The 22,424-nt window shown below is 50.4% G+C and overlaps 1 long non-coding RNA gene across 1 annotated transcript; it reads right to left on the bottom strand.

Annotated features, from left to right (window-relative positions):
- Positions 1–215: 215 nt before the first annotated feature.
- Positions 216–16,445, bottom strand: LOC125110017 (uncharacterized). Its single transcript, XR_007130415.1, has 3 exons — positions 16,306–16,445; positions 8,522–8,681; positions 216–4,637 (listed from the first exon to the last, which is right to left on the bottom strand). It is a non-coding gene; the product is annotated as an uncharacterized LOC125110017 (long non-coding RNA).
- Positions 16,446–22,424: the final 5,979 nt, after the last annotated feature.

The following is a 22,424-nucleotide window of genomic DNA, read 5'->3' as shown; positions in this document are numbered from 1 at the left end:
ATTCATTAGTATTTTGGATTTGTTTTATATTAATAGTAACACAAATAATATTATTGTCATGAATCTAATATTTGCAGTTAGATGGATAATTGCCTGACTCATTAAATTATAAAAGAAAAAAAAATGGATACATTGGATTTCATAAAAAATTTTTTTAAATCAAAGACACTGTTACAAAAAAAAAAAATGGACAAGCCAGTCCACAAAGAAATATTTGCAAAATATGTATCTGACAAAGTTCTGGTATCTAGAATATATAAAGAATACCAACAAATCAATAACAAAAAGACAATAAATAAATAATAAATGCAAGCAAGCAAAAGACTTGACCAGACATGTCACGAAAGATTACAAGTGGCCAGCAACCAAATGAAAATTGCTCAACATCTTTGTGTTAGGAATTGTGCAATAACATTTCACACCCACTAGAAGGTTAAACTTAAAAAGAGCAACAATACCAAATGCTGGTGAGGATGTGGAGCAACTGGAACTCATACTTTGTTGGCGGAAGCTTAAAATGGTGCAACCATATTGGAAAACTGTTTAGCAGTTTCTTATAAAGTGAAATATACCCTACCTTATGATATACCAACTCCATTCCTAAGTACTTATCTAAGAATCATGAAAACACATATCCACAAGAATAATCATCCAAAAGTCCAATCATCACAGTAGTTTTATCGATAATAGCAAGAAAACTAGAAACAACCCAAATGTCCATCTATAGGCGGGTACATAAAAAACTATGTTGTCGGGGAGCCTGGGTGGCTCAGTCGGTTCAGCGATTGCCTTCGACTCAGGTCATGATCCCGGGGTCTTGGGATCGAGCCCCATGACAGGCTCTTTGCTCATCAGGGAGCCTGCTTCTCCCTCTCTCTCTGCCTGCTACACTGCCAGCTTGTGATCTCTCTCTCTCTCTCTCTCTCTGTCAAGTAACTAAATAAAATTAAAAAAAAAACTCTGTTATCTTCATATAATGAAATACTACTCAGCAATGGAAATCAATATACTATTAATAGATGGTACATGGCTAAATTTCAGTATCATGTTGAAAGAAAGAGAAGCAGGAAGGGAGTACCAATGGGATGATTCCATTTTTATGAAGATCTAGAAGAGGCAAAACCAATCCATGATAATAGAAATCAGGACATTGGTTGCCTTGGGATGGGGAGACAGACAAAAAAGTTCTGGGGATCTAATATTCTGGAAATCATCATCACATGGTGACTATAATTCTAGTTAAGATGAAAAATAAAAAAAGGGAAATACAGCAACTTCATTGGGGATGGGAAGGTGTTGTAACTTGATTGGAGATACACTTACACAGGTGTATGCATCTGTCAAAATTTGTCAGATTTTACCCTTAAGATCTATGCATCTCACTGTATATAGAGTATTCCTCAATTAAAAAAAAAATGTAGCCATGGGCTGGGTAGAGGGGGAAATGGGGAGTTGTGTTGAATGGGTATGGAGTTTCAGTTTTGTAAAATGAAAAAAATACGGAGATCGATCATATAGCAATGTGGATATACTTAACACTGCTGAACTGTACATTTAAAGTGGTTAATAAGGTAAATTTTACATAATGTGTATTTTACAGTCAAACAATATATGCTACCACAAACAACCTAACAAACCTTATTCATGAAGATTCGAACACAAACAGCCTAATTTCTTAATGTAATATTTATGTTGTCTCTTGAAACACAAGAGACAAGGTAAATTGTAGGTTATATGACAGGAAATAAAATAAACATGCGAGTACTGCCATGATCCCACTCTTGGGGCCCCGACTCCCTGGCTGGCTGAGTGTTGGCAGTTAGTGTCGCTCCGCAGTGTGCTGGCTTTCCAGGCTGCACCACAGTGGGTTTTGAAGGGAAGTTTTCAGATGCTGGTACAGCTTGTACTACTAGGGGAGAGAAGTTCCAGAAGGACTTCCTGGTGAATTTCACCCTAAAGAGCCTGATTTCTTGTGTCTCTGTATTGGGTCTTTTCCACCCTTGCTCTCCCCAAATTCCACCCCACTCCCACCTCCCACAGTCAAGGAGTGTTGGTGAAGGTGACTGGACTCCTCCCACATTCCGCCTTCTGGGCCCTGTGGGCCGTTCAGGGATGGGGCTGGCTTGTGGGCACCCTGAGCCCCGAAGCACTGGGATCCGTGCTTGCCATGGGACACACTTGACATCATCCCCGACAAGGATGCTGGGTCCAGCCCATCCTCCCCTCTGTCTCAGGAGAATGTGCAGTTGGGGGAGAGGGTCTTGAATTTTCCGGAGACTGTGGCCTTGTTCTCTACTTCCATCACGGCTATAGCTATGCACTCAGTGTGAATCTTCTCCTCCTGCCCCAGTCCGGGGTCATGGTGGCAGGCGTGGGAGGTGGCCCTGGTGGAGTGGAGAAGGGAGGGAGCGCCACTGGGGCCACGAAGGCTCACTGTAGGGCGGCCTGGCTCTGGGGCTGAGCAACACCGTGGACCCTTCTCATTTCAGTCTCTGCCCACCTCGCAGACAGAGAGAGAGAGAGATGGAGCTGGAAGTTTCAGGAAGCCTCTCCCATGAACCCATTTTCTGAGAACAGGGCCCTGCAAGCCTAGCCAGTACCCTAGAGGTTTGCTCAGACCAAGAGAAGGCCCTGCCTCCGCTGTGTGTCTGCTGTGGAGGGGCCCACGGAAGGAAGAAGGTGAGGGGACATGAGAAGCCCCTGCCCTGGGGAGGCCTCAGCCTCTAGCCTGGACTCCACAGACAATACCCTACATGGTCTATGCCAAGTCTATCATCTGTTTAAAAAAAAAAAAGTGTGTAGTGCAGAAACTAGCTCAGAGCCTTCTACACTGAGTTCCTCAGCACTGGCTGGGACTCCCCCCTGGCCCTGCCTGTTTAGGAACCAGCCTGGGGCAGAACTGAGGGCCCAGGGGACTGAGAGAGCCGATCCCCCATGCATGGCCAATGTCCAGGCCCACCGTGCAGCTGAGGACTGTGCAGTTGGTGGAATGGGGGTGCAGCTGTGGGTCCCAGATGGGAGGAAGGCAAACAGCAAGGGCACCCTTGAGAAGCAGCGAGTCAGAAATCATGCTGTTCATTAACTCGAGCTAATCAGGAGGCGAGCATGAGGGCCACTGCACTGGGCAATTTGCTTAACCCCCACTTCTATAGTCCCTGCCAGGTCTGTGGATGGTGCCCCCACCTCCTCCTCAGTCCTGACTGCCCTGGGGTGAGTACATGCTTTGGGGACACCTGGAGGGGACAGCTGTCCTGTGGGAGAGGGAAAGAGAGCTGGCATGTATGAAACATCTCCCATGTGCCAGGTCTGTGTTAAAGCTTTCGCAATGGTTGGGTCATTTGGTCCTCAATACCCTGCGAAGGGAGATTCATCATTCCCATTTTGGAGATGGGAAAATTGAGGCTCAGAACAGGGAGTGGACTTGCCCAAGTTCTCCTACTAAATTAGGCATAGCCTCTGCCTCCCTCACCGCACTGAAGGCAGTCTTACAAATAAGACTGAAGATACTTCTAGATTTTCTATTCTGACCCCTCCAGTTACGGCTGTCGCCTGCCCTAGCAATTAACCTCCAGGTCCTTCTGACAAACCGCTTCCCTTGCTGGGGATGGAAACTCCCTCCACGGAGACAGATTTCCAGAGCTTGGCTGAAGACTGCTCCCCAGAAGAGGGAAGGTGGGATTTTCATCTTTCTGAAATAATGAGAAAAAGAGAAGTAAGAACAGCAACTATAGTGTGTTGCAGAGACAGATGGAAGGCTGAGCTTAGAATGCTCTAGAGTCTGGGCAGGGTGGGGGTACATTATGTCTAGAGTCTAGGGACTGAGGGAGAGGGTGGTGGGGGACAGGGAAGAGGCATTTTCAGCTGGGGCGATGGTGTCCAGCCACTGCCCTGGGTCAGGGGAGCAGCTCAGCAGGGTCTAGGGCTCCAAAGAGAGATCTGGGCTGGAGCTAGATGCAAGTCGTTCTGACAAGAGCTCCCCCAAGGAAGGTTGGGTCTCAGCACCACAGAGCCCACCACAGCGAGGTGCAAAGCTGTTTGATGAAGGAAATTTTAGCAGATGCACTCGCTGGGGCCTGGGAGCTTGTGATATGGGGAAGAGAGTCCAGAGGAACAACCTCTCTTCTGGGCCCCGCCCAGCGCCACACAGAAGCCTGGTGGTTCCGGAGTCTCACCCTGGGCTACTGGACCCGGCGGCATCCCCCTGAGATTCCAGAGCTCGTGCTGACCACCGCAGCTCCTCAGGCTGGCCTGCCCTTGTCTTCCCCGCAGCCCTCCCATCGAGAACTCTGATTCCTCAAGCCCATTTCTAAACTGGAGGCCTCCCAGTGCACAGCAGGACCCGGAAGGCAAGACTGCAGGTGCACATAGAGGTAGCTCAGCCGCATTTCTCCGCGGACCTTCTCCCACACGCCCACCAAACTGGCCTGTGCTGAAAGGCCCAGGGTATCAGCAGCTTGGAAACAGCCAAGTGTCCCCTGAAGAGGCTCGATGGCAAATGGACAGCTCCTTGAGTCCGCCTGGCCGTTCCTTGGAGGACTGATTTGGTGCAGAAGTCCATGGGCTCCCTGCTCGGCAGAAGCCTATTTCTACCTCTCCTGCTCCCCCTGCTTGTGTTCCTTCTCCCACTGTGTCTCTCTCTGTCAAATAAATAAATAAAATATTAAAAAGAAGAAGTCCGTGGGCTGCCAGAGAGCTTAGGTGACAGCCCTGTGTGGGGAAACCAGGCAGCCCTGGGCAGCCCTCAAGGGCTCCTGCCACCGGGGCTCAATCCCTGAGCAGACGGGGCAGGGGGGTGGGGGGGCCTGAGCCACAGTCGCGTTTGCACACAGAGAACCAGGGGTATGGGGAATGGCCAAGGCGTGAGGCCCGGCTGCCCACGACTCCCCTGGGACTGCAGAAGCCCTTTGCTTTTGAAAATCCCGGGGAAGGGTGTTAACTGGGGGGAAGACAAGAAGCCCGTTACGGTTTGGGCCTTTTCTACCCCCTCTATCATGGGCTGGAAACCCTACAGACTTGCATCACCTTTCCTAATACAATAGATTTGGGGGTTAAAAAGTGTGAGCGCATTGTCTTTTAAGTATTTAGAAATTTTCCCCACCCCTACCCCCAAAGATGAATATTTGTTTTTTAAAAATAAACATTTGGCGAAGATGTCATGAGGGGCCCCTGACACAGGTGACTGTTGTGCAAGCCGGCCCGCCCACTGGCCGTGGGTGGGGACCTGCCTACAGCTGTCACCCAGCTCCTAACAACTCCTCGGGGCACACCCTGCTCATTAGGCCCCAGCCACGCCCAGCCACCCAGACTCCTGGTTGAGCCGGAATGCCAGGAGCGGGCGGGGGCTCCTTGAACCCTGAACAATGGACTGCCAGGAGTTAATCCGGGCCCACCACCTGAGAGCTGGGTGCTGGAGCTCAGGGGCTCCCTTCTTTATGCCCGGGACGGGTCCGTGAGGCCTTCCCACTGGCCAGGCTCCCGTCTCCTTGGGGACCAGGGAGCAGCAGGGGCCCCCGGAGGAAGCCAGGCAGAGCTCTAGGCAGTGAAAATAGACGTGTGTGTTGAGGCTGCCTCCCTCAGTGGAGGGCTGAGCCTGCAGACATTATCTCACTCCTGCTCAATGTCCCCCCAGGCGGGTAAGGGATGGGACTTGTTCCTGCTTTATAGGTGGGGAGCCCAAGCAGAGAGGATAGGCAGGAAGAGAGAGGCACCCTCCCTGGCACAGCCCAGCCTGCCCGGAATGTGGCCCCAGCCAGACAAATGTCCCTGTTGGCCCAACTTCCTGCCCCTGAGATAGGTGCTGCCCTATAGGGGTAGGCTGAAACAGGTTGACTGCATCCCAGCCCCACCTCAGCTGGCCCCACTCAGATAACCCAGATCTGGCTCCCCTTCCTCCAGTGTCCCCCCCACCCCACCGCCTTTTTGGCAGCCCAGACGCCCTCAGGGCACAGCGCGGCATGAGGAAGGACGGGGGCTGCCCAGCCCGGCCCCGCCTGGGAAGTACATCTCACGGGTGCTTCTGCTAACTCAGGCTAAACCGGATCGGGGTTAGGCAGGTGGCAACATGCTGCTATTTGTGGAGGCTCCTGGCCTTTATGCTCCCATGACACCGGGAGGGTGAGGGCAGTGGCCATCTCTGCCCAGTCAGACTCCAGCGGGCCGGGGAGCCCGGATGGAGTCACCCACAGGCCACAGGCTGGAGGCACAGAGTCGGCACGGAGACACAGAAGGTGCCGGGAGTGAGCCCTGGCCTGGGACTCAAGAAACCCCAACACAACAAATGCAGAAAACCCAACCCGGCCACTACCTGCCTGGGTCAGCCTTCCCCTCCTGGGGCCTCATCTGTCCAATGAGGGGGTTGGAGTAAATGAGATCCTCCACTGTCATTAGGCTGGGTTCCCTGACTCTTAGTCCCTCTACTGCATCTCTCAATAAAACCCATTCAGGTTGGGAAATTAGAATTAACCTCTGTCTAAATTAAAGGCCAGGCAGGGAGTGATGGCAGAGGTTGGGCAGGTGCAGCCCTGGGCAGGCAGCCCTGGGGCTTCCTGAGAAGAGTGGAGAGCCAACTGCGAGCCAAGGAAACCTGGCTTGCACTTCCTGCCCAGTCCTGGCCCCAAACCTTGACTTTGTGAGGCTTACCCACTCTCCCCAGGTCTCTAAAGCCTGGGCTAAGGCAGTTGGGCCAGAGTTCCCCTCCCCTCTCCCTGTGGAGATGTGAGCACAGAGGCTCCGCAGGGTTCATGCAGGTTGGGGGCCAGGAGCCCTCAGTAGAGAGCCCCCTCGAGGTGCCAAGGACCAGCCACAGGGCTTGAGAAGGAGTCAGAAGTTCTCTTAAAACCAACTCTGCTCCTGAAAGTCTTTCACGAGGAAGGCCCAGACCAAAGAACCTCTAGGTTCTGGAACCCCTTTACCTACCACTTGAATTGGCTAATCATTAGTAGACTGTATTTTGATTGACAAAGCATTTTTCTATATGTGGTATCACTTGATCCTCAGAGCAACACGATGAGATATTTTCCTATTTTATAGAAGGCAAAACAAAAGCCCAGAGTTTAAGCAACTTGCTTAAAGGATCTCAACCAGGAAGTGGAAGAACCAGGACTGGGAACCTGGTGGTCAGGAACTGTAAGAACAGTGCTTTTTCTAGGACACCATGTCCTTGTCTCCAGGCTCCAGGGACCCAGAAAGATTCCACTGGAACTCAGACAATAGGCTGGGGATCTCCCAGCTAGCAAGGCTATGTGTCTGCTATGTGTCTGTAGTCCAAAGGCTTAGAGAACCACCCTACGGTTGCCCTGGGCCCATGCCCGGGTCCAAACGAAGGACATTAATGCAGTTTCTCTGTAGCAGATATGAAACTCAGGGCAAGCCTTCCCCCAGGCTTGAAAGGATTGGATTTTCCTCCTGCTAAACCCCATAATGTTCTTTCTTAGAGGAAGTGACCCAGTAGCTGCCTTCAAATCTCTGAAAAGCCATGAGGGACAGGGAATGGCCATCTTCTGTGGGGACTGTGGACAGAAGGATCAGGAAAGAGATGGAACACAGTGTAAGGAAGGACAGCATAAAGATGAACTCTCAGGCCGTGAGAAGTGTCTGGGGATATAACTGGCCGCTTTGTAAGGTGGTAAGGTCCCCGTCAGTGGAGGAGTTCACACAAAGACTAAGTAACCATTCCACCCTGAAAATGTTCTATAGGAAACTCAAGCCCTAGAATGCTAAGTGGGAAGAATGAACTACATGATATTGACACTTCTTCATACCAAGAGCCCATGACAAATGGGAATTATTTCAGTTTCTATTTCTATTTCTATTCTATTTCAGCTTCTCAGACTCCCTGCTATGAGCACCATATTGGATCAAGACAAAGCTTCTGCTAAGTGTCTCTATTGCCTGCTGTGACAGACTGGGATGGAATGGAGGGAAAGGGTCAGAAAGCAGGGATGGGGATGAGTATGGTAGCCGCCAATCCATAGCAAAGTCTGACATGGGAAGGTCCTTCTGGAGCTCCATGCTCTGCGGGCAGAGTGTGTTAAGGCCACCATTATTTGCCCTTCCTAGAGGTAACTGGGGTATTCCCATTGATTTGGGCAGGAAGCCACAGGTCTGCCTAAGCCCATAACAGCTGTCCCCTTTGCCACAGTGACCAAAATGAGTTATCAGACCAGGTCAAGACAAGCCCCGCCTTGGCCATGAGCATTGGCCAGCTACCTATGTCCAGGAGATAGCTGGCTGAGTCATCAGCCATTTCTTTGCAGCTGGCTTGGATCTTTCACACTGAGGAAGAGCTTGGACACTTGTGCACCTGGAATCAGAATGTGGAATTTCAGGTGGAAAGATCCGGCACTAGCAGCCCAGGAACATCCAGGAGATACCCCAAGCTACAAAACTGTCTGCCACGGTTCCCTGAGGGTTAAGATACCAGACCATCCCCCTCCTCCAGAAAGTCTCCCAGGATTGTATTCAGTTGATGAATAGAAGGCAGTATACCTCCCCACCCCCACCATCCTCTATGGACACTCACCTCCTGCCTGGTTTTTGTTTTTTTCCCTGGAGGCGTATATTGCCAACCTGGAGAGGTTAGGGATCGGGGCACCCAGACTTGGCCCAGTCTGGTCTATGTTCTTCTAGGAGTTCTGGATTCATTCCTTCAATCAATCAGTGTTTACTGAAAACCCATGCACCTACAAACCAAAAAAAAAACAATCACCTCATAGAAAAATGGGCAAAGTACGTGAACAGGCAATTCCCACGCCAGGCCTTGTACCTGATTTGCTAGGTCAATTTGGGCAAGTAACATAACCATTCTGTGACTGTTCCCTTATCTGTAAAATTAGGATTAAAATGATTCTAATTTACTGGGTTACTGTGGCTAGTGAATAAGATCATCCGCCCATTATGGGTGGAATTGTGTCCCTCACAAATTCATACGTTGGAGCCTAATCCCCAGTCCCTCAGAATTTGAATTTATTTGGAGGCAGAGCTTTTACAGGGGTGAGTAAGTTAAAATGAGGCCATTAGGGTAGGACCCTAATCCAATCTGACTTGTAACCTTAGAAAAAGAGGAAGACACAAAAAGATAGGCACACCGAGAGAAGACAGTGTGAGGTGGTAACAAGAAGATGGCCATCTGCCGGCTAAGGAGAGAGGCTTCAGGAGAAAGTAACACTATGGGCACCTTGATCTTGGACGCTCAGCCTCCAGAACTGTGAGAAAATCCATTTCTGTCAGTGAAGCCCCCCCAGCAGCCCTCGCCGACTAATACAGTGCCTCAAGCACTAGATCGGTGTCTGGCAGATAGTCCACACTGAATAAGTACTAATTACTCCCATAAATATTATTGTTTATCTCAGCTGTATGCACACCACATTAATTTCTTCCTGCTTCTGTAAGAAATTACAAACTTATTGGCTCATGACAGCACACATGTATTATCGTATAGTTCTGTGGGGCCAAAATCCCACTGGGCCTAAATCAAGGGTTCTGCAGAGCTGCGTTCCTTCTAGAGGCTCCAGAGAAGAATCCATTTCCTTGCCTTCTCCAGCTTCTAGAAGACACCTGGCTTCCTTGTCTTGGTGCTTTTCCTCCACTTTAATGCCAACAGTTGAGCGTCTTCAAATCTCTTTCTCTGATCCTCCTGCCTCCCTCTTATAAAGACCCTTATAATCACATGGGGACAGCCCAGCTGGTCCAGGATAACCTTCTAGTCTCAAGGTCCTTAACTTAACCACATCAGCAAAGTCCCTTTTACCATAGAAGGTCGTATACTTGCAGATCTGGAGGATCTGAACACGTACCTCTTTCCGGGAAGAGGCATTATCCTGCCTACCACACATACAATCAGTTATCAAGTGACAAAGGAAGCCACAGAACAATGCATAAGAGGTTAATCTCATTTATGTGAGAAGATACCAAATCAATGTATGCAGAGAGAAACTCAAACTATTAACTGTGAGATTTTTCTGGGGAAGGACTTGAGGCTTCTGCCTTTTGGGTATTGTTTTCTTTCTTTCTTTCTTTCTTTCTTTCTTTCTTTCTTTCTTTCTTTCTTTCTTTCTTTTTTACAGTATGCACATATTCATGAATTACTTGTGGAATTTTTAGAAATTTTAAATAATCCAGAGAAGAAAAGGAAGGGATGTGCACTCATGCTTGCGGAGGTGGGTCTAGAGACATCAGACAAATCAACAGCATCAAAACCTCTTGGTAAGTGTTCTGAGAAGCAGGAGCAGAGCACGATGGCAGCTGGGGAGGGGGCCCCTCTCTGCCTGAAGTGACATCTTTGCTGAGTTCTGAAGAAAGAGAAGGAGTTTCCCGGGCAGAGAGGAGGGAGAGGAGTGTCGCCCATGACAACAGGCCGAAAGGTGCTTGTCTCGGCCCATGGCTATGGCTAGCCCATGGAGAGGCAATGGGTAGAAGGCAAGGAAGCTTGCAGCTACTGAGTCTCTAGCTGCTGGGTCCTGTGCTCGGTGGTACTGTGGGCATGTCCTCCTTGGATGGAAGGGAACCAAGGCTGTGCATGTTGATGGAAGAGGGGGTTTGCCCTGGATGGAAAGGCACAGGAGAAGGTGGCAGGCAGCTGGGCAGGGTCTGCTCCTGGAGCAGCTGATGCAGATAAGGAGGAGTAAAGAAGGGACCAGGGGGCCAGTGCTGGAGGCAATACCTTCCCTCGCCCCACATCCCACTTCTGGGTGCCCCATTCACATCCTCAGCCCCCAGGCAGGTGCAGTTGCCGGTCAAGATCTCAGGCAGCCTCTCTAAGGAGCTGAGGGTGCCTCCAGGCCTGACCACAGACCTGCTGCCTCTAGGTCCCCTCAAGGCAGCTGGCCACAGACCTGGCCCAGGTCATCCTGGCAGTAAGATGACAGGACTAGACCATTTCTCGTAGTCCTTTGGGGCTGCTCTAACAGAGTTATCCCAGGTAGGTGGCTTATGAACAACAGAATTTCTTTCTCAGATTTTTAGAGGCTGGAAGTCTAAGATCTGGGTGCTGGCATGCTTGGGTGACGGTCCCCCTCGGGGTTGCAGACTGCTGGCTTCTTACTGTGTCTTCATGTGGTGGGAGGGGGGTGACAGGGAACTGTGCGGCCCCTTTTATAAAGGCACAAATCCCATTCATGACCTAGTCATTATGAAACTTCACTTCATAATACCACACCTCGGGGCTTAGACCTCAGCATATGAGTTGGCGGGGCACCAACATTCAGATCATGGCACCCCTGCAGGGCTTCCAGCTGGGAATGAGGCTGGGTCTACGGGCAGAGGGGCCTCGACTACGGCCTTCTACCCCGTGTGCTTGTCCTGATTTGCAGCTGTGTCCTGAGGATGTCACTGTGGACATGACAGAAGGCACCCACCCGTGGCAGAAGGAGGAGGTGATGGGGTACGTGAGATCAGATGAGGCGGTGCCCAGGGGCATGCTGGCCCAGATGACAGGCTCAAAACTCTGCTCTGCCAGTTTCAAGCTGTGTGACTTGAACAAGTTACTAAACCTTTCTGGGTCTCAGTCTCCCCATCTCTACAGTGGGGCAATGATAGTAACTGCCTCCTGGATGACTGTCTGGTAAGTGTTTGGAAGAGCGGGAGCCTACGGAGGCCTGCTGCTTAGTGCTGGTGGTCATTCTTGTGGACTCCCCATGAGGTCCCAGCTGCGCCTAGCAGGCAAAGGGCCCCTTTGGGGTCACGGTACCAGATCCTACCCTCCACCAGCCACTCGCTCACACCTGCTCCTGGGGCCCATGGGGAGGTCCTGGGAAGGGAAAGGAGTGCTGGCTCTGGGGGTGGGGATGACGGTAGCCATGGGCCCTATGGGTGGGAGTAGGGGGCGGGGGAAGGAGGGAGCCGGGATTCCAAAGTAGTGGAGACCCTAGTGGGGAGGTTTGCCCGGGGCAAAGGCCGTTGGTCAGCAGATGGCTAGCTCTGCGGTGCCAGGGACAGCTTTACGGGAGCCAGAGGTGTCTGTCACTATCTCTGGGGGCTGTTGCCAACATTCCCAAATAGAATTATTCTTAAGCCACTTTAACCGGACCGAAGATCTGTACACCAGGCCGCCCTTTTGAGAAGTGTCACCAGGTCAGGGAAATGCTGAGGAGTCTGGGTTGCCCTCCGGAGAGGCTGATGGGAGGGCTCTGGCTTTGGAGTATTAAAATCACTCAAGGAGAGGAGAGGCATGTTGATGGCCTGGAGCCCAACCATCTGCCCCGGGGAGGCCCATCTCACACAAAGTAGTGTAGAGCCTCAGTACAGAGGAGCTCAGCAAAACCAGACCTGGGAAACAGTGCCAAGCTGTGGTTTTCTAATTCCATTGCCCAATGTCGTTCAGGTGTGAAGGGCAGGCTATCAGTTCACCCATGGGTCAGGGATTCTCAGAAAAGGCTTGACTGAGGCAGGGGTGGAAATGAGTGCAGAGAAAGCTCGGGCCTGCCTCAGACTAGCTGCGTGGCCTCGACTGACATGCTCCTCTCTGGGCTCCCCCTCCCTCGTGCAGGAAGGACGGCTGCAGAATGAGAGCATTACTCATGACGCAGGCGTACTAGGGCGGGGTGACCTTCTACTCGCTATCTCACATAAGCCTTCCAACAACCCTGGGCAGGAGGTATCTGAGTCCTCCTCTTGCGGATGCAAAGGTTATGTAACTTGTCCAAGGCCATTCAGCTAATGAGAGACCCGGTGCGGGCTGAGAGCCTTCAACGGCCGCTAACACTACGCTGCACCCCTGAAGGTCAGCTCTGCACTCCATCCTCTGCCTGAAAAATCAGGGAAGCCACCTGGGTGTCATTGAGCTCCAACTCAGAGCCGGCCGCAGAGGCCACGAGAGCCAGGCTCTGCTCTAGGAGGGCAGGGACCAGGCGGGGATGGCCCTGGCCCGCCACCAGGCCCCCAGAGCATGAGGGGCAGAGGCGAGAGCCCCCACACTTTCACAACAGGCACACTTTGCTCTATCCTCACTGGCCTGAGAAAGGGGACTGCCTTGAGTTTACCCTGAGCTTCTCTCTCCAAGAGCTCACACGTATCCTTTACACAGCGGCTCATTACTCTTCCACTTAAGATGATAATAACTTCCATAGAAACCTCTCCAAAGGACCTTTCCAGTCAGGGCTCAGGACCGTCTCAGCCAGCGGATGACATCACCACCATCATCATTTTCATAGTCCACTGAGGCAGACAGGTGGCCAAGAGCAGGGTCTGTAGGGTCACTGCTCTACAAAGATCAGCTGGGTGGCCTTGGACAAGTCACCCACCTGTCCACCTGAGCTTACCCACCTATAGCCTGGGATGCTTAGAAGGATGAAACACAGAGTGGATGCGCAGAGCAAACACTCAACAATGAGAGCTTCCCCACCCCCTAGGTCCTTTTTTAAAATAAACTTTTTTTTTTAGAGCAGTTTTAGGCTCACAGCGAAACTGAGAGGAATATGCAGAGATTTCCCATCTAGCTCACAACCCCACACATGCACAACCCCCTCGACCAAAGCAGCACAGCTGACATGAACCTGCATCAGTCACATCAGCCCACCAATGACACGTCATTGTCACCCAAAGCCCAGAGTTCACATCAGGGTGCACTCTTGGTGGGATACATTCTGTGGGTTTGCGTGAAGGTATGATGCAATCTCTCCATCGTGACGGCATCACACAGAGTAACTGCATTGCCTAGAAACCCTCTGAGCTCCGCCTAGCCAGTCCTCCCTCCCCTCTAAACCCAGGCAACTCTTGATCTTTCTACTGACTCCTTAGTTTTGCCTTTTCCAGAAAGTCATGTAGTGGGAATCACACAGTATCATAGCTGTGTGATTTTCAGTTTGGCTTTCTTCACATAGTAAGAGGCATTTAAGTTTCCTCCACGTCTCTTCATGGCTTGGTAGCTCATTTCCTTAGCGCTGAATGATATTCCATTGTCTGGATGGACCACGGTTTATTTTTCCATCCATCAACCGAAGGATACCTTGGTTGGCAATTACGAACAAAGCAGCTACAAACATCTGTGTTTAGGGTTTTTAACTCGTTTGGGTAAAAATACCTAAGAGCACCATGAGTTCATAAAGGTTATGTTTAGTTTTGTGAGAGACGGTCAAACTGTCTTCCAAAGTGGCCGTGCCGTTTTGCATTCCCACCACCAATGACTGTGGCTTTTATTTTTATTCAGAAATAAAAAGTGCCTTGCTTGAGATTATACAGCCATTAGCTGGCAGAACAGGGACCAAAAAGCAATCCTTCTGGTTCCACACTGTGGGCGGTTTCTCTGACCACGTTGCCCGTCAGCTAGACAAGCCCATCTCCTGTCCTCACAAACACATTCACGCTTACTCACTGTTGCTTTTGAAACCCAAATCTTGGTGTGGATGTATCCCAAAGGATTCCTCTTCTGCCCCATCCAGGGGAGCCCACTGTCTTTCTGGTCCCTGTACCTGAGACGCCTGTGAGGCTCCTGCACTGTGCCCAGTGCATCCAGAGGCCAGCGTCCAGGTGTGCCAAGCTCATCTGTACCTAGAGGAGAACCAGGCGGCTCTGGGAAGTGCCTCCTCCTTTCAGAGCCAACCCAGCCAGCCCCAGAGTCCTAGGAGTCACTGTGCCCTTACCAGGGACACGCAGAGGAAAAGAAATGGCCCCCACACCCACCCCTCAGTCCAACTCCAGGTCTTCCTGTTCTCCCTTCCTGAGGTGAAATTCACATAATGAAAGTGATCATTCTGGGGTGCCTGGGTGGCTCGGTGGGTTAAGCCTCTGTCTTCGGCTCAGGGCTCAGGGTCCTGGGATCCAGCCTAGCATCAGGCTCTCTGCTCAGCAGGGAGCCTGCTTCCCCCTCCCTCTCTCTGCCTGCCTCTCTGCCTACTTGTGATCTCTGTCTGTCAAATAAATAAAGTTTAAAAAAAATTTTTAAAAAGCAAGTGATCATTTTAAAAGCATACAGTTCAGCAGCATTCAGAATATTCACGATGCTGTGCAACCACCACCTCTACTTTGTTTTCAAACATTTTCATCACGCCCTCCAAAGAAAACCCCACACCCATAAGTCATCACTCCCCTTTCTTCCTTCTCCCCAGCCCCTGGCAACCACCAGCCATTTGCCTCTTTTGGTTTACCTATTCCAGTCACGGAATAAACAGAATCCGTGTCCGGTTCCACACACACTTCTCAGACCACACTTCCTGTAACTTCCTGGGGAAGGAGGAGAAGCAGAGACCTCCCTTGTTGCCTTTGCCTCGGACCCTGCCCTTCCCTGCCCACCTTGTCTGTGATCCAGTTTGTCCATTCTACTTCTGTTTCTTTTGTTTGTCATGAGCAAAGGACTTTGACGGTTCCTAAATGCAATCAACGAACCATTCACGAGTGAGCAAGGGAGACGGGAGACAGTCATTAACACGGTGTGATCGGGCAATGCTACGGATTTTTCAGAGAGGCAGGGAAGCCTGTACGTTACCCATCCTCAGGATGAGGGTGGTCAGCGAAGGGAACACTGCCCCCGCCTGTCTTGTTCACCTGTTTCCTCGGGACTTAGTACAGTTCCTGGCACATAGAACAGGATGAGTGGAAAAGTCAATTAACCAATTAATGCAGCTCTCAGCTAAGAGCTGCAGGATAAATAGAAATCTGATTGGAATTTCTGAAATCTCATAGGCGAAGGTTTCCCTGCTCTAGTGCACTGAAAGACATCTTCGTCTAGATGAATATGGAAGGGAGGAGGGAGGCAGGTTGGGGGGTGAGGCCAGAGCACGCAGAGCCTTGGAAGCTACATGACGGAGCTTGACTTTCACCTGATTGTGAAGAGGAAGGGTTTTATGCAGATTTGCATTCTAGAAACGCATCTTTCTAATCCGGATTAGAGATTATAATGATCTGATGCTGGGCCAGGCGGACAGAACAGGCATCCTTCTTGTCCTCCACCCGCTGATGTTTCGATGGGAAACGGAGGTACTTAATATATTAAATGTATTTTAATATTTTACTTAATATGATAATATACTTAATATTTATATATATTAAGGTATATTATACTTTAATATTAATTAAAATAATTAATTCAATAGTCACAAGAGCATGAGGTGTTCTGAGGGATGCCCTGAAGACAGTGATTTTAAGATGGAAACCTGAGAAATGAACCAGATTTGGTCAATTAAAGAGAGACAAAGAGCTTTCCAGACTGCGCAAAAACTTTCAGAAAGGTCCGGAGCAAAACGTGCTAAGAGAACTGAGAAAAGTCTGGTGTGACTGTTATGCACAGTGTGAGGCTGGGAGTTTGATCAGATGGGGCTAGGAGATACATGGGGCTCAGACCCCAAAGAACATTCTTACACATTTTGGACTTACCCTAAGTCAAATAGGAAGTCTTAAATGACGTAAGCAGGATCCGATTTTGAAGAATGGGATAAATGCATTCCTTTTTTGTGCAGCTGAGCATGTGACTTTCTTCCTGGTCACCACAACCATATGCTTGCTCCGGAGGTGAAGTTAGGATTAGCAAAGAAAAAAAATGCGAAGGAGATATGTACTATTTAGCTTCGGACAACCAAAATAGAATTTTTTCAGCCAGACAGTAGTCTTGAAAGACAGTCGTTGGTTAAGAAATAGGGGGTTCTGGATGTCTTTAACTTCCTCTTTAAGATATCAAGAAGCAAGCCCAGCAGAACTGATGGTAGAGCTTTACTTCAGGAAGCGAACAGAGGAGAGAGCGCTGCTCCTAGGTCTGGAGGGTCCTGGGGAGGACGTGAGAGAGGAAACAAGTGTGGAAGGAAGTCAGGTGTGTGTCCTAATCACCCATCTTCCGTTTGAAGTCCCAAGCAGACGTGTGTTCGATGGGCGGCAAGGGGAGGAGATTTCTGTACGTATCTATCTAGAGGTCTTCACATCAAAGTAAACTTCCGTGTGGTTAGGCACAGGGAAGGTTTGAATTCAACTTTATCTGTTGTGGTTGTGCGTTCAAGCCCCACTTAGGGTGAATTTAACCTTCTCGAGCCACCCATGTTACAATGATGGCTACACTAGATCTTTAGCTGTGGGTTTTGTATAAGAAACTAACCAGAAGCAGATAGTTTGAAAGCCTAAGCTTTTAAAAAAAAAAAAAAAAAATGCATCGAACAAGTACTGACTATGGCTGGTCATTTAACAGCTAGTTCTAGTACAATCCCTGAGCCCCAGAACCTACAGCAACAGCAAGGAGACTGGGAACTCTCTGAAGCTCCTAATGTCCATTTCAATCAAACATAGCTGCGGGGGGATGATGGACCAGGAAGAACCTTCCGGAAGGAAAAGCCCAGAGACATAGACAACTGACAGAAGAATTCTTCCCAGAGAACAGAACAGGGGCTGCCAGGGGGGCGAACCAAGCATTTTACTTCACCTCCCAGGAGGGAGGACTTTACTCCACCAGCCTTTTAGCACTGGATGATTTTTTTTTTTAAGATTTTATTTATTTATTTGACAGACAGAGATCACAAGTAGGCAGAGAGGCAGGCAGAGAGAGAGGAGGAAGCAGGCTCCCTGCTGAGCAGAGAGCCCGATGCGGACCTTGATCCCAGGATCCTGAGACCATGACCTGAGCTGAAGGCAGAGGTTTAACCCACTGAGCCACCCAGGCGCCCAGCACTGGATGATTTTAATGAACCAGTGCCTGACATGCTCCCTTTCCCGAATGGGGGGTCTTCATCACAAATACCACATTTCTAGTCCACCTGGTACAGCTACACCTGAAGCCCATGGAGAGGACTGCACATTGCCTGATAATCCTGGGCCTTGATCTGCATGAGGTTTTGGGGTTTGCCCCCCGGAGAGGGAAGGGGCTAATTCAATACATGGGAAGAAGGGAGCATAATGAATGTTCGGGTGACCAAAGGGCCAACAATGACAAACTTCTGGTTGCTTCCTCCAGGATCCATTCTGCCCTTCTTCCTTATGAATATAACCCCCAGTTTTATGACTATGATTATATTTAAGATTGTACATCTCAGACTCCCTTGCAGTGAGCTCTGGCCTTAGGAGTAAGTTCTAGCTAATAAAATATAAACAGAAGTGTTATAAGATTTCTCAGGGAAGGAGTCAAAGCAAAAGTGGGGTGGGGGCAGTAGCTGGGTGGCTCAGTCAATTAAGCATCTGACTCTTGATTTTGTTCAGGTCATGATCTTAGCTGGGCATGGAGCCTTCTTAGGATTTTCTCTCTCCCTCTCCCTCTGCCCCCCCACCTCTGCCTGTGCCATCTCTCTCTCAAAAAAAAAAAGGGGGGGGAGATAAAATAAAGGAGGTAGGGGGTGCCCCTCTCCCATTCTTCTATACTGCATTGTGGAAAACAAATACAACGGCTGGAGTTTGCTGGAAATTGGGTCATGGGAATTAGGGTCCCACCATGGGAATAAATAAGAAAAAACAGCTGGAGGACTTTGGCCCCTGATGACTTCATGAAACCCTCAGACCAGTCCTTCACCTCTGGCTCCAGACTGTTGTAGGAGAGAATAAAATCCTTCGTGTTCCAGGTTCTGTTCATCCGGGTTTTCATTCCCAGGCAGCTGAAAGGAATCCTAACTGATAGATCTCTAGGCTAGGCTTTGAGCCGGAGACTTACGTAATCAGCTAGGTGATAGGGTCCCCAGATCCTGCAGCAGCGGGAAACAGAGTACGAACACACAAAATCAGTTTAGGCAGCAGTGTGCAGAGTGGATGTGGCTGTAGGTGTCCCGGGGAAGAGGGGTGGGCCGTGGACAAGCACGGCGACAGGGGGGCTGGCTAGAACATTCAGATTTGAAACCTGCCTAGCAGATGAGGAGGGTGGGGCAGTGTCCTGCCCTAAGATGGGCAGTGAGGAAGAGTCCAGGGTCATGGGCAGGAAGAGGGAGGCAGAGAAAATGGCAGACCCAAGGAGTGGGGAGCAGGACTGTGGCTGTCTCGGGGTCAAGGGCATGTGGGCTACGCTGGCTGTGATTTGGACACAGGGATGCAGTGCCGGGGCCATGGGGGTGGCGGCCAACTGCTGGGGTCAAGGGCAGAGGAGGTAGGAAGCAGCCCATCGAGGAAAGAGATCGCCACCAAGGCCCCCCTCGGCTGGGAAGCTGCTCCGAGAGGAGGGATCCAGGGAGGCTCTTGGCATTTTTAGGATGGTTGAGACTTCACCTTGTTTCATGCTTGTGGGAAAGCAAGGAACCTTGGAGAGGCAAAAGTCCATGACGGGGTGGGAAGAGAACACAGGCTCCCGAGGCTCTCTGAGAACAAGGACCCCATGGTACCCAGAACTGGACGGTGGGGCAAGCCTGGGGGAGCAGGAGGGAGCTTCTCTCTTATAGCGGCAGAAGGAAAGAAGGCAGCAGACAAGCTGATAGGGTTGTAGATTTAGCGATGACAGGATGAGGAGATCCCCTTCCGATGGCCTCTGTTTTCTACGAAGTGGCCATGATGTCATCTGTGGTAAGTGAGGGGGTTGGAGAAGATCTGCGAGAGAGAGGAGGCAGTTTGAGTACCCCCTTTCTGAGGAACACAAGAGAGAACTGGCCAGGGAAGCAGAAAGTGTGAGACTCAAACTGGGCTGGAAGTGTGCGCGGGTGGCAGCACCCGTCTGCAAGGCCATGTGGTTTTCTCCAGAAGGAAATTCCTCGTCTGGGTCTCCCGGCCCACCTGAACTCCAAGCCGCAGGCCCACCTTTGTGCTCAGCAGAGTGTGTGCCCCTGCAGATCCTGTCCACTCCTCGAATTCATGTACCTCCCCACCCCCACCCAACTCCTCCTCTTGTCCTCTTGCTCCTCTGCATTTGATTCCTGGAACCAGATTATCTTGGACTCCCCAGGAACACCTCCTTTCCATTGGGACCCTACTGCAAGCTCCAGCTGTCTCCTGGGCTGTAGGCAGGGTCTCCTCCCTGGTCGTCCTGGCCTCCTTCCTTCCTCTCACCACCCACTCCTGTCCTGCACATCTGGTGCCTTCAGCTCCCTTGAATGAGACTGTCACTGTGTCACTCCACATTCAAATCCACTCCCAGGACCTCAAAAAAAAAAAAAAAAAAAAAAAAAGCTCTCCTTTCTGTTTACCTTCAGGATCTTGGTTTAAATGCCACCAGTTCTGGGCAGCTTCCTGAGGTTAGGGGAAGTCCCAGTGGGACCTGTATCCGTGACACCTTACAAGTCTTCCCTGAGACTCTCCGTAATTACTCGATCCCCCATCATTAACAAGGGCAGGGAGTGTGTGTGTGCGCGCACGCGCACGCGCAGGCACATGCTTCCTTATCACGCCCATCTCCCCAGCATGAGGACATTGTCTGCCTGACCAACTAATGACAAGCCTGTCAAGCCCTCTGGATCTCAGGTTAAATTTCCATCACCCCCTAATCAGCCCATGCTTCAGATCCTGGGGACTCCTTCTCCAGCTCCAAAGCTGCCCCCCAACTCTCCTTTTGCACCAGGGTCTTGGCTCCAACAGCTCCCTCTGCTCATGTCCTTGTGCTCCAGTCCCTCTCCTGCAGAAGTGAACCACCCCCCGCTCTAGCCCAGGGCCCTTCTGCTGCGGACTCTTCTCTGAAACCTCCACCTGCCACATGCCAAACCCCAGAGCATCTGCTTCCAGAACGCCTGCCTTCCCCCATCCTTTCAGTCCCATCAGACTAGAACCTCAAGGGAAACTTCCGGTTTGTAGTTAACTGATACAATGTAGTTAACTGATACATCAAATGAAAATGTTTGATCTTGGAGCAAAGAACGACCTTTTGGAACACTTGTAGAAATAGCGCCTGATACAATTGTGTCCCCAGTGGTGACTTTCATCGTGTCATGCACTTAGTAGGGACACAAAAATATTTTTCAACGAGTAAGCTATTTTCTCCCTCGTATCCATAGGAATATGGGGATGACGGTCTCTGTTTACACATCAGTTTTGGAAATTAATTTAGATGCCATTGTCCTGTGTTCACATGAAAAAGACATCTGTTTGCCCCATTGAACAGAGTCTGTCTTTTCAGGTTTATTCCATCTTTACTTGAGGAACAAATGCGTGCCTTATGCAACCCATCAAGGTAGGGACTGTATTTGCCAGTGTACCAGACACGCCACTGCCTAAGGGAAAAGGAATTTCTCCTGCAGCTGATAATTTCCAACACATTCAGTAACATTTGTCTCTTGGGCTTCTGAACAAGACCATGAACGTGGAGCCACCTGAAACCTATGAAACACTTCAACGAGGGGGCGACTATATTGCTATTCATACTAATTAGTTTATTTTCCATGCTGATGTTTCCCGATTGTTTTCTAGTCCAGAAAATAGAGTCATTGGGATTCTGAAAGAATACTGCCTAACTATAAATCCATGGAGACAAAAGCACATCAGTGGTTGCCAGGAATGGGGGGGCAGGAGGAAATGGGGAGCATTTGCTTAATGCGTCGGGGTTCCTTTTGGGGTGAGGAAACGTTTTGGAAGTAGGCCGGAGCGTGTTCCATACGACACTGTGGAGGTACTAAATCTCACAGAATTGTTCCCTTGGAAAGGGTTGCTTTTAGGTTATGTGAACTTCACCTTAATTTAAAATGTTACATATGATAAATAACAGTACCTTTCTGAATGTCCTACAAGGCAAGGCAGTGCTGCATTCTGGGACAGCCCTAGATTGGAGGCCCCACAGCCCCCTGCACTTCACCTTTGGATGAGGAACAAGATTCCCGCCGCCCCCCGCCATCCGCCGCCCATGTCTAAGCAGGTCCATGTCCTCCAAGCGTCCTTGGAGACACCCAGTTGAGTCCCATCACAAACCAGGCACCACGCTGCTGAGCATTTGTTTTCCTTCTGACACCAGGACGTGGTAAGGTGTGTTTAGTCTGTCTGATTAAGGACTTTCCTAGTTTCAGAGGTAGAGCCTGCGGTGGATTTCATTTTTTCCTTTAAATGAGTGTAATTTTCCAGGGACAACAACCCACAGACTGTGGATAGAACCCCTGGGACACTTCACTGGGCCAGCGGTCCCCCAGGGCCCCCTTGCAGAGGAAGCAGGAGGAGCCTGCCCCCAGGGCAGAGGTCTGGGCTCCTCGTCCATGGCCACTTGCCACAGCTTCTACAAAGGCAAGGGCTGACTGTAGAAAGGGTGGCTGGACTTGTCCTAACAGCTCACAGCTTCTCAGGAAACAGTCCTTCGTTGTCTTGTCCAGGGAGGAACAGACTCTCTGTCGGGAAGCAAGCCCGGCATCGTGGATCAGGAGCAGGGCTGACCGGGATGGGAGGTCATCCGCCTCCTCCTTGCCAGGGCCTGGGGGAGGGCCCGGGGCCAGCCGAGGCTGGGCTGCTGGTGAACAGACAGACCCTGCAGCCTTTAAACACGTGGGGCCCAAAGGGAACTCGCACCTTCTGCTTCAAACATGGCTCTGGAGCCCAGGGCCCAGGGGCTGTCACGAGCAGGGTGCGTCAGTCAGCTTTCTAACCAAGGTCTATGGGTTTTAACCTCATGATTTTAGCCCCTCATATGCCTTCAT

This window comes from Lutra lutra, chromosome 9 (assembly GCF_902655055.1).
Source record: "Lutra lutra chromosome 9, mLutLut1.2, whole genome shotgun sequence".
Classification (NCBI taxonomy): Eukaryota; Metazoa; Chordata; class Mammalia; order Carnivora; family Mustelidae; genus Lutra; species Lutra lutra.
Note: the sequence above shows the minus strand (reverse complement) of the source record. Positions and strands in the feature narration are given on the sequence as shown.